This window comes from Arvicola amphibius, chromosome 4 (genome assembly GCF_903992535.2).
Source record: "Arvicola amphibius chromosome 4, mArvAmp1.2, whole genome shotgun sequence".
Classification (NCBI taxonomy): Eukaryota; Metazoa; Chordata; class Mammalia; order Rodentia; family Cricetidae; genus Arvicola; species Arvicola amphibius.
In genome coordinates this window covers 24,721,290-24,732,005 of record NC_052050.1, presented here as the reverse complement: position 1 = coordinate 24,732,005, position 10,716 = coordinate 24,721,290, and positions in this window count along the sequence as shown.

Genomic DNA, 10,716 nt, shown 5'->3' with positions numbered 1-10,716 from the left:
CCCACAACCCACTGATTGTGCCCATCTTGGGAGCCCCAGACAGAAGCCTCCTCATTTTGTATTTCCGGCTTTCTTACCAGTCTCTTTACCAGCCTCTCATCTGCCCATGGCTGATCTTGACCAGAACTTTTTTGAGACAGGGTATAAATTTGGGGGCTGGCCTTCAACTTCATGTGTACTGGAGGGTGACCTTTGAACTTCTGATCCACCTGCTTCCACCACACCTGGGTGCTGGGAGTATAAGCAGACACTACCACACCTGGTTCATGTGATACTAGGGATCAAAGCCAGATCTTCATACGTGTCAGGTGAACACTCTATACCAACTGAGATGATCCTCCAGCCCCTCTTAAAACAAAATAAAACAAAAACCAAGGTCTTACTATGTAGCTTGGCCTGGAACTCATCAGAGAGCCCAAGCTGACCTCAAACTCATGACAATCCTCCTGCTTCAGCCCTGTAAATGCTAGGATCACAGTCACGCGTCCCGGTATCTGGCTAGTCGGCCTAGAACTTTCCATGCCTGTTTCAGGACACGATTTCCCTGTTGGACATGGGAATGCAGTAAATTCTACCCATCCGCCTCCCTCTCTCTCAGCTGAGGCTAAATGTATTTGTCATTGACTTTCAGAGCATAGCTGTTGCCTTTAGAAAAATAAACTGGGGCTGGAGAGATGATTCAGAACACTGGCTGCTCTTGCAGAGGACTTGGGGTTCAGTTCTCAGCACACACGTGGCAGCTCACAACCATCTAGAACTCCAGATCCAGGGGACTACACTATGCCCTCTTCTGACCTCCATGAGCACCAGGCACACACGTGGTACATGTACATACATGGAGGCAAAACACTCGTAGACACATGCAATGTAAAAATAAATATATCCAAGCCGGGCAGTGGTGGCGCATGCCTTTAATCCCAGCACTCGGGAGGCAGAGGCAGGCGGATCTCTGTGAGTTCGAGACCAGCCTGGTCTACAAGAGCTAGTTCCAGGACAGGCTCTAAAGCTGCAGAGAAACCCTGTTTCGAAAAACCAAAATAAATAAATAAATAAATAAATAAATCCAAAACAAAGGAGAAGAAGAAAAAAGTAAACTAGGGTCGCAGACTCTTGCTTAAATGGTAGGAAGTGGGGTGGTGGGATGCGGTGGAACCAGGGAGTTCCAGGTCCCCAGGATGGGCTGCACATCTCAAAAACAAAGATGGCAGAGAAAGCATGGAAGACCCAAGCCTCCCTTTCCTCTGCAGCTGTCCCCAGTTCTTTCCTGTTTTAACCACTGGAAGAAAGATGAGGCGGCTGAGGAAGGACGGCGGGAGAGAGGGCAGGAGAGAGCAGATGTGTTTTTATCTGTCTGGGGTCTCCCTGAGCTGTAGCCATGTGACTACCTGACTGACCTGGGGTCTCCATCATGTCCCTACCTGTCCACAAGACAGATCAGGCTGCCCTTCTTGCTGGCCCTCCCCCTCTGTGCCAGGGGAAGGTTGCTAGGATAATTATAGCCTGCTTGTTTCTCTCTCTCCCTTCCTGATTCCTTTGGGTCCTAGAATTTTTTTCTTCTTTTCCTTTTTAGGGGGACTGAGTCACCCCATCCACCGCAGGAGGGGCTGGAATCCGGAAGGCTCCCTTCAGCAGAAATCATGTTGAAATTCTCCGATATCATTCTTCATGTTTGTCCTTCTCTGCTTGCCTTCTTCCCAGTGTTAAGTAGGAACCTATTGCTTTGCCCTTCAATTTAGCAAGCCAGAGCATTTCTCCTAAATACCCGAGCTCTTTTAGTATGGGCACAGCTGCTGTCCTCAGAAGGATGGCCTCTCTGTTCAGTCTTGGAGCGGCCTGTTATGTTGTTTTGCTTTGGGTATAAGATACCAAACCTAGGGTTTCACCCATTCTAGGCAAGTGCTCCATCCCAGAACTACACCCAGCCTTCTTTTTACTTTATTTATTTAAGCCTTCTTTCTTTCTTTCTTTCTTTCTTTCTTTCTTTCTTTCTTTCTTTCTGTTGTTGTTTATCTTGAGACAAGATCTTACTGTGTATCCTGGTTGGCCTCGAATTTACTATGTAAGCCAGGCTGGGCTCAAACTCACAAAGATCCACCTGTCTCTGTCTCCCTTGTGCTAGGACTAAAGGCGTGCACCGCCATACCCACTCATACCTTTTGTTTTGAGGCAGAGTTTTGCTAAGTTGCCCAGGCAGGCAGTGAACTTTCAATCCTCCTGCCTCAGCCTCCAGAGCAGCAGGGATGACAAACCTGTACCACCAGGCATGGCCAGCAGACCTGTGTTTCACTCACACCTGGTTCCATTAACTATAAACTGTATGACCTTTGGCAAGCTGCAAAATAGCTCGAGCCTCAGTTGTTGCACCTGTGAAGTAGGAACGATTATGCCTCTGGTTCAGATGTCGTTTTATTTATTTATTTATTTATTTATTTATTTATTTATTTTCTGACAGGGTCTCACAGTGCAGACCATGCTTGCCTCAAACTCAGGGTCTTCTGGCCTCCTCAGTCTTTGAGGCGTTTGTCAGGATGACAGGCACATGCCATCATGACTGGCTTTTATTTCACAGAATTAAAAAAAAAAATAAAATGTCCATAAAGTTGTTAGGCGGTGACCAGTAAAGTGAGTGCTCAAAATATGACAGCTGTGACCCCGGAGGTCACCTTTGTCTGTGTGGAACAGAGAGTGAGAGAGAGTGAGGGGGGGCACGCAAGCCAGGAAGGAGAATGCTGGAAGGGAAGGCCTGGCTGAGCCCAAGATGGAGGCAGAGAGGGAGAAAGACTGGCAGGAGACAAGGGAAAGAGACAGACCTAGGCCGGGAGAGAGAGAAAATGGGAAAGGACAGGAGGAGCCAGCACAGGAAAGGGACGGACAGACAGCAGATGGGGAAGGAAACAACAAAGAGTGGGGAGAAGACGCAGCTGGTCCCAAACAGACATGAGGTGTAGAGGGGGCAGAAGGGAAAAGGAACCCGAAGGGGAGGTGCTGGTGTCAGAATGAGATGAGGAAGCGGGCCCAGGACAGACAGACCGAGAGCGATCTGGGAAAGTGGAAGACAGACAGACAGATGGCAGGGACAAGAGGGTGCCCTGGGTTGCTTGCATTCTGCTGTGTTTACTAGCTAATTGAGTTAAATTGTTGTCAGAGATGTAATTAAAGGGTAGAGAGAGCTCTCTGGCAGGCCCGAAACAGATGGAGGGGGCTTTAATTGGTAATTAAATTCTTCCCTGGCAGCTGAGGAAGGAGCTAGCGCTTCAGCCTCACAAGGCCACGGGTGGCCTTCCCCCACTCCAGACCGCTCTCAGGGGCCCTTTGGGGAGGGGGCTCTGCTCTGCTCACCAGCAGCCTGGCAGGCGGGGCAGCTTGGTAACTGCAGGGGGATGGATGCCAAAGCAAGCCTCTTCCCTGACTGTGACTGGCTCAGCTCCCAGGGGTCAAGCCAAGCACACCTGCCTTGTGCCCACCCTTTCCAACCTTTCCCCTGCCACACATCAAGCTAGTCTTGACCAGTGAGTTCCTACGTGATTATTATTGCTTCTGGCGTGTGTGTGTGTGTGTGTGTGTGTATGTGTTGGGGAGTCTCAGGGAGAATCATGGGGTACCAACCCTGCTTCCAGTAGAGTTAATTGGTTCAATCGGGGACCTCCACAGACTCGGTATCCCTTCCAGGAATCATACAGAGAGACTCCATTCTGCTTGGCTTGTCGTGTCCAGCTCACCCCGATTCCATCCTTTACTTCCACTACACAGGACAGGAACAGGGTCAGCAGCCTGAACGGACACAGAGTTTGGTTTGGCAGCCTAGGGTGTGGGTATTTAGACAGGTCCACCCCTGTGTAGGAGAGCAGATGGCTCAGAAACCCACATCTTCTCAAACATGTCTATTTCAAAGAGAAAGAAGCAAAAAAGATGGACCGGCGAGATGGCTCAGGGGATAAAGATGCTGAGTTTTACCCCCAGGACCCATACAATGGAAGGAGAAAATCAGCTCCTGTTGTCCTCCAACCTCAGCAGGTATAGCATTGCATATGCAGGTACACACACACACACACACACACACACACACACACACACACTCTAGAATGGAATAAAGAAAAGAAGGGGGAAAGAGAGAGATAACAGAGCAAAGCGAAGAGGTTCTCTCTCTCTCTCTCTCTCTCTCTCTCTCTCTCTCTCTCTCTCTCTCTCTCTCTCTCTCCTTCTTTCTTTCTTTCAAAACCTAAAGAAAAGTTAGGCATGAAAAAAATATCCAGGGCCAACACTACATCCTTGCAGAACCACGCTTACACAACCAAGCTTCGTGTAAGCAAGGAGCCAATGGTTGTCAGCAACCTCCAAGCCCCTCTTCTTGGTGAGGCCTGGGGTCATGAAGGGGTTCCAAGAGGTTTCTGCAGAGCGTCGTAGAAATACGTGAAGGGAAGGTTTATGAGACACAGCACTGGGCTCCAAGGGTTTTACTCGCTTTTGGAACTTAGCCTGTCTTTTACCTTCGTCCCACACAAGCTGTGTCTCTTTGCCTGGAATTCTGCTCCCCATTCTGACAGTCCATTTTCTTGAACTAATCTTTTTTTAAATATTTATTTATTATGTATACAATATTCTGTCTGTGTGTATGCCTGATGGCCAGAAGAGGGCACCAGACCTCATTACAGATGGTTGGTAACCATATTATTGCTGGGAATTGAACTCAGGACCTTTGGAAGAGCAGGCAATGCTCTTAACCTCTGAGCCATCTCTCCAGCCCCCTCTTGAGCTAATCTTTGACCTATCCCAAAGCTAAGCCTTTGCTCCATTATTTCTTTTCATAGTTACTATTTATTTGTTTATTATGTGTACGAATGTATTACCTGCACGTATGTATGTGCACCGTGTGCATGGAGGCTAGAGAGGACACCAGATACCCTGGACTGGAGTCAGATGCTTGTGAGCCACCATGTGGGGGCTGAGAATGGAACCTGGCTCTTCTGCAAGACCAGCAAGCGCTCTAACCACTGAGATAGCTCTCCAACCCAAGCCTTCATTTTTTTTAGAATGCTACCTTTGTCCCATTTGTCTACCAATATCTACCAACCCAACATCCCTTGTTCCACTACCCCTACCTCAGCATCCTCTATCCCAATGTCCTTCCGATCCTCGAGTCCACCCTCATCCCAACCAATACCCCAATTTCAGCATCCCCATCCCATTATCTACCCCATGCCAATATCCCCCATCACAACATCTGCCCACTTTAGCATCCTCTATCCTCAAATGCCCACTATGGGAACACCCCAAGTGCCAACACCTTCTCCATTCTGTCATCTCCCCATCCAAATCCTACTGTCACTGATTGAGTTATCCAACCACTCATAGCCTTAAGGGATCAAGGATCCCATTCATCTCACTCCACTGCTGCAAAGGTTCAATTCCCACACCCACATGGTAGCTCACAATCATCTGACTGTAACGCCAGTCCCAGGGATCCAGCACCCTCTTCTCACCTCCCTGAGTACCATGCACACAAAGGGTGTACAGACAGATGTACATGTAGGCAAAACACTCACACATAAAATAAATTATATATATATGTATATATGTATAATACTCACGTGTGTGTGTGTGTGTGTGTGTGTGTGTTTGAAGCACATATATATGTTTTTTAGGACAGGGTTTCTCTTTGTAATAGCCCTGGTCCTGGAACTTGCTCTGTAGACCAGGTTGACCTCGAACTCACAGAGATCTTCCTACCTCTGCCCCTCAAGTACTGGAATTAAAGATGCACAACCACGCCCAGCTCGGACTTAATTTTTTTATTTTATTTTTTTATTATTTATTTATTTATTCTGTATACAATATTCTGTCTGTGTGTTATGTCTGCAGGCCAGAAGAGGGCACCAGACCCCATTACAGATGGTTGTGAACCACCATGTGGTTGCTGGGAATTGAACTTAGGACCTTTGGAAGAGCAGGCAATGCTCTTAACCTCTGAACCATCTCTCCAGCCCCCAATGTTTTTTTTTTTTTAAGAGGAGTTTCAACTCTTACATTTCGGCAAAATTTGGTGAATTGGATTATGGGGGAAGCATCCTGTTTCAGTCAGAACAGGTCTGCTTCTCTGATTTTGAGCAATATATTAGAGTTCTGGTCAGGGTATGCTGGCAAGGGTTTAATGGCTGCCATTTCCTGGGTTGCCACAGATAAGCCGTGGTATGGTGTTTCCCCATTTCTGCAGTGTTTAACACTCCCAGAAAAGGCCATTTTCAGCTGGGGGGGTCAAATCCTACGCTTTAAAAATAAGGCAGACCTGGGTACATAGCTCAATAATAGAGTGCTTGCTTAGCAAATGCATGCTTGGGTTCCCCTCCCCAGTGCCACACACACACACACACACACACACACACACACACACACATACACACACACACACACACAGTCTTGCTAATGCTTGGCCACCTGAGGTACATCTCTAGCCCCTTTTTCTTTTTTTCTCTTTCTTTCTTTCTTTCTTTCTTTCTTCCTTCCTTCCTTCCTTCCTTCCTTCCTTTCTTTCTTTTTCCCCCCAAGACAGGATTTCTCTGTAGCTTTGGAGCCTGTCCTGAAACTAGCTCTTGTAGACCAGGCTGGCCTTGAATTCACAGCGATCCGCCTTCCTCTGCCTCCCGAGTCCTGGGATTAAAGGTGTGCGCCACCACCGCCCAGCACAAATGTCATAATTCTTATGAATAGAACTCTATTATGTATTCATACCATATTTTCTTTAGCCACTCTCCTGGGCGTCTCGGCCACAACTGGGCTATTGTAGAGGTACAGTGACCACAGACGTGCCTGTCTCTCCCTTCTGCTGACTAGATTCCCGCAGGCACCTACGTGGAAGTGGTACGTGGTCCAGTGATCACTGGGTTCTCTGTTGGTTCTATTTGGCACTTTGGTGAGCCTCCATACTGATTTCCATGGTGGCTGTATTAATTTACATCTCACCGGCTGTGAACAAGGCTTTCCATCTAGTCTCACCCGTGTTCCATCTAAGACTAGGAGGAGCAAGGAAGCACGCTCTTCTCCTCCTCCTAAGTCTGCCTCCCATGCCCAGGTACAGCCTGGGTGATTTCCCTTTGTGTGTTGAGGGGGCACAGGAGGGACCAGGGCAGATCCAACCCCTTTAGGCTATCCAGGACTGGTGACTTCAGCAGCTGTCGTTTCTCTCCCAGAGTAAGAAGCAAGTGGGAGGGTAGTGAGGAGAGAGGGGGGTGAGGAGGGAGGGTGGAGAGGAGGGAGGGTGGAGAGGAGGGAGGGTGGAGAGGAGGGAGGATGGCAAGGAGGGAGGGTATATATACACACACACACACATGCATGTATATGCATGTTGAAGCTGGAGGTTGATGTTCGATGTTTTCCTTGATCACTCTCACTCATAGAACTCACTCTGTGGACCAGGCTGACCTCAAACTCACAGAGATCCACCCGCCTCTGTCTCCCAAGTGCAGGGCTTAAAGGTGTGCGCCACCACACCTGGCCTTGTCTCTCCCACTTTTAAGTAAATCCTTTTAGATTTATTTTTATCATTTTTTGCTTATGCATATAGAGTATATTTGTATGTAGGTATGTGTTTGTGTCCACAGGGTGCAGAGGAGGGGGTCAGATCCCTCAGAACTAGAGTTAAAGATAATTGTGAACCACATAACAGGGGCTAGGCACTAAACTCAGGTCCTCTGCAAGAACAGCATGTGCATCTATTTATTTATTTATATGTTTTTGTGCACTGGTGTTTTGCCTGTATATATGTTTGTGTGAGGGCGTCAGATCTTGTAGTTACTAACAGTAACTTGTGAGCTGCCAGTGCTAGGAATTGAACCTGGGTCCTCTGGAAGAACAGTGCTCTTAACCACTGAGCCATCTCTCCAGCCTCCAGCAAGTGCTCTTAACCACTAAGCTATCTCTCCAGCCCCCTAGAGCAGCATGAAATTTAACCAATGAGCCCTTTCTCCAACCCCTGCCTCTCTCTTTTTTGTTAATCTTTTATGTGCCTGCATGCGTGTACGTGCATGCATGTGTGCATACATGTGTGCGTGTGTGCGTGCATGCGTGCGTGCGTGTGTGTGTGTGTGTGTGTGTGTGTGTAGACCAGAGGACAACCTCCTATGCCATCTTCAGGAACACAGTCCTCCTCTTTTGAGACAGGGTCTCTCATTGGCCTGGAGTTCACCAGTTAAGTTAGACTGGTTGGCCAGCCAGTCTGAGACCCTGTCTCCATCTTCCCAGAGGTGGAGCACAAGCCACAAGCGTACACCACCACACCGGATGTAAGTTCTGAGGGTCAAATTTAGGTCTTCATGTTTGCAAGGCAAGCACTCTAGCAGCTTGAGCCATCCCCTCAGGATCTGTTTGGCGCTCTCTCTCTCTCTCTCTCTCTCTCTCTCTCTCTCTCTCTCTCTCTCTCTCTCTCTCTCCAGGGTCTTGCTATGTATCTCAAGGCTGGCCTAGAATTCAGTACATAGCTAGAGCTGGCATGGAATTACCATCCTGCTGTCTCAGGCTCCGCGGTGCTAAGATCATAGGCCTGTGTTGCCATGCCTGGCCCCTTCTAAAATCCCAGTTAGGCATAGGGCAGACACTCACAATCCCAGTAGCCAAAAGGCAAAAGTAGAAGGATTAAGAATCCAAGGACAGTTTTGGCTACGTACTACATTTGAGGACAGGCTGGGCTAGATAATACCCCATTTAAAAAAAAAAAAAAACTAAAAAAGAAAGGAAAAACCGAAGTGAGTTGGGCATGGATGGTGGTGCATTCCTTTAATTCCAGCACTCAGGAGGCGGAGGCAGGTGGATCTCTGTGAGTTCAAGGCCAGCCTAGTTTACAGAGTGAATTCCAGGCCAGCCAGACCTAATTGGTGAAATCCTATCTCGAGAAAACAAAACAAAACAAAACAAAAAATAGGAAGGACAAAAAGATAGGGAAAGAAATAGAATTCCAGGACCCACCCTGGGGAAATTGTAGGGTACCCACCAGTGGAGCCAGCCTTTATTTCCTAGCCCTCCTCCTGTGTGCTCCTCCAAGACCCTCTTCCTTGTTCCCCATCTTACAAACAAGGCCTCCCTCAGGCTGGCTCCCTCCAGTGTCTCTGCATGATCAGGAGACATGAAGTCTCCCAGGACACACATGGGGCAGCCTTGGCCAGGCAGCTGCTCTGCTTCCTCGAGATTCTTCATGCCTGTGAGGCTTCCCCTGGAGCCCGGGTAACCGCACCCAGGAGATGGAATGAACTCCTGCCCATCTCATCCCAGTCTGGTTTTCAGGGGTGGAATGGTGACAAAGGGGTCCTTTGCCTCCCAAGCCTTCAGGGTCTCCTTTCCACATGAGGAAAACAGGTCACAGTCAACAAGGGCCTCTTATTGCCACCCCGGGCCTGCCGCTGCCTGGTAGAGCCCAGCCCTCCGCGGCCAGATCTCATTAAGGGGTCGCTGCTTATGCTTCCCAGCCGCCCCCCATCCATCTTTGGCCGCAGATGACAGACTGAGCCCAGGGGCTGATGTCCAGCAGGTGACAGGGTTAATGGCAGAAGAGGGCAGAGGGCAGAGGCCAGAAAACTCACAGTGGTGGGAGGGTAGTCTCGGGAGGCCCCGGGGTCTATTCCAGTTGGGCAGCCCCTCAAATTACAGCACCTGGGGGAGGGGTGAGCCCTAGGCCTGCCATCCCCAGGGAAGGGAAGGTAGGCAGGATCTACCATCTTGGAAGCAGATGGCGGAAGACCATGTTAGCTTAGAGGAAGAGACGTGAAGGAAGGCTGGAAAGAAGGATTTCTTGGGTTTGTGAGCTCAGGGAGCCTATTAGGTCCCCACATGCTCTTTGGCAAGCAACACCTATATTACAGACACGTCGAAATTTAGAAGTGCATTTAAAGATATCTACCTATGACGACAGACTATTCAGTCCGCCCCCCTCACTCCCAGCTGGGTATCTAGCATAGCGGCCTAACACTGAGGTTAGAAGTTTCTGGAATCCACAATGGGAACTGGAGTCTAGTTCAGCTGTGTGACTCCAGGTAGGTTACTGAACCACTCTGAGCAGATTCTCTCCATCTGTACAGTTTGCTTGGTTCTTAGCTCCTGGGAAGGTAAAATAACACAGCACATGGAAAACACAGCATCTGGATGCAGGACGAGGCTTTCAGCTTCTGCACCCCACCTTGGCTGTATTACTTTGCTCACTCTGTCTCAGGCCCAAGCCTTTCCTGGGTTTCCCTCCCCTGGCCTCTTCCATATCCCAGACCCCTCTGGGATCTGCTGTGTTCACTCCCAGGGACTTGCTGAGTGGGGAACATTGGGAGTGGCTGTCGTGGTTCCCAGAAGGGAGACCCACCCTGGCGAGGGTTAGTTCTCTTACAACCTTTGAAGTCAGGGGAGTAGTAGGGAATGCGTTGCCCTGGACTCCTGACCTAGGGGGCTTGGCACACCCAGCACTATGGGAGGAAGGCTTAGTTAGGAACAATGGGTTTTAGAGGGCTGGCTCCAATGCTGGTTAACTAGCAGACAGGCTGGGAAGGAGGGATGAAAGTCCTCCCTCCTCCCTCCCCCTCTCCCCAACCCTCACCCCAACCTGAAAGCAGGAGCTGGCCATGGCCAGTTCTTTGTAAAGGTACCCAAGAAGTGTAAAGTTTTCCGTTTTCCATGGAGAAGGGATTGTTGCCATGGAGCCTCTGGAGCCGAAGTTGTCTAGAGAGCCCTCCCAGGGTGTGTGTGTGT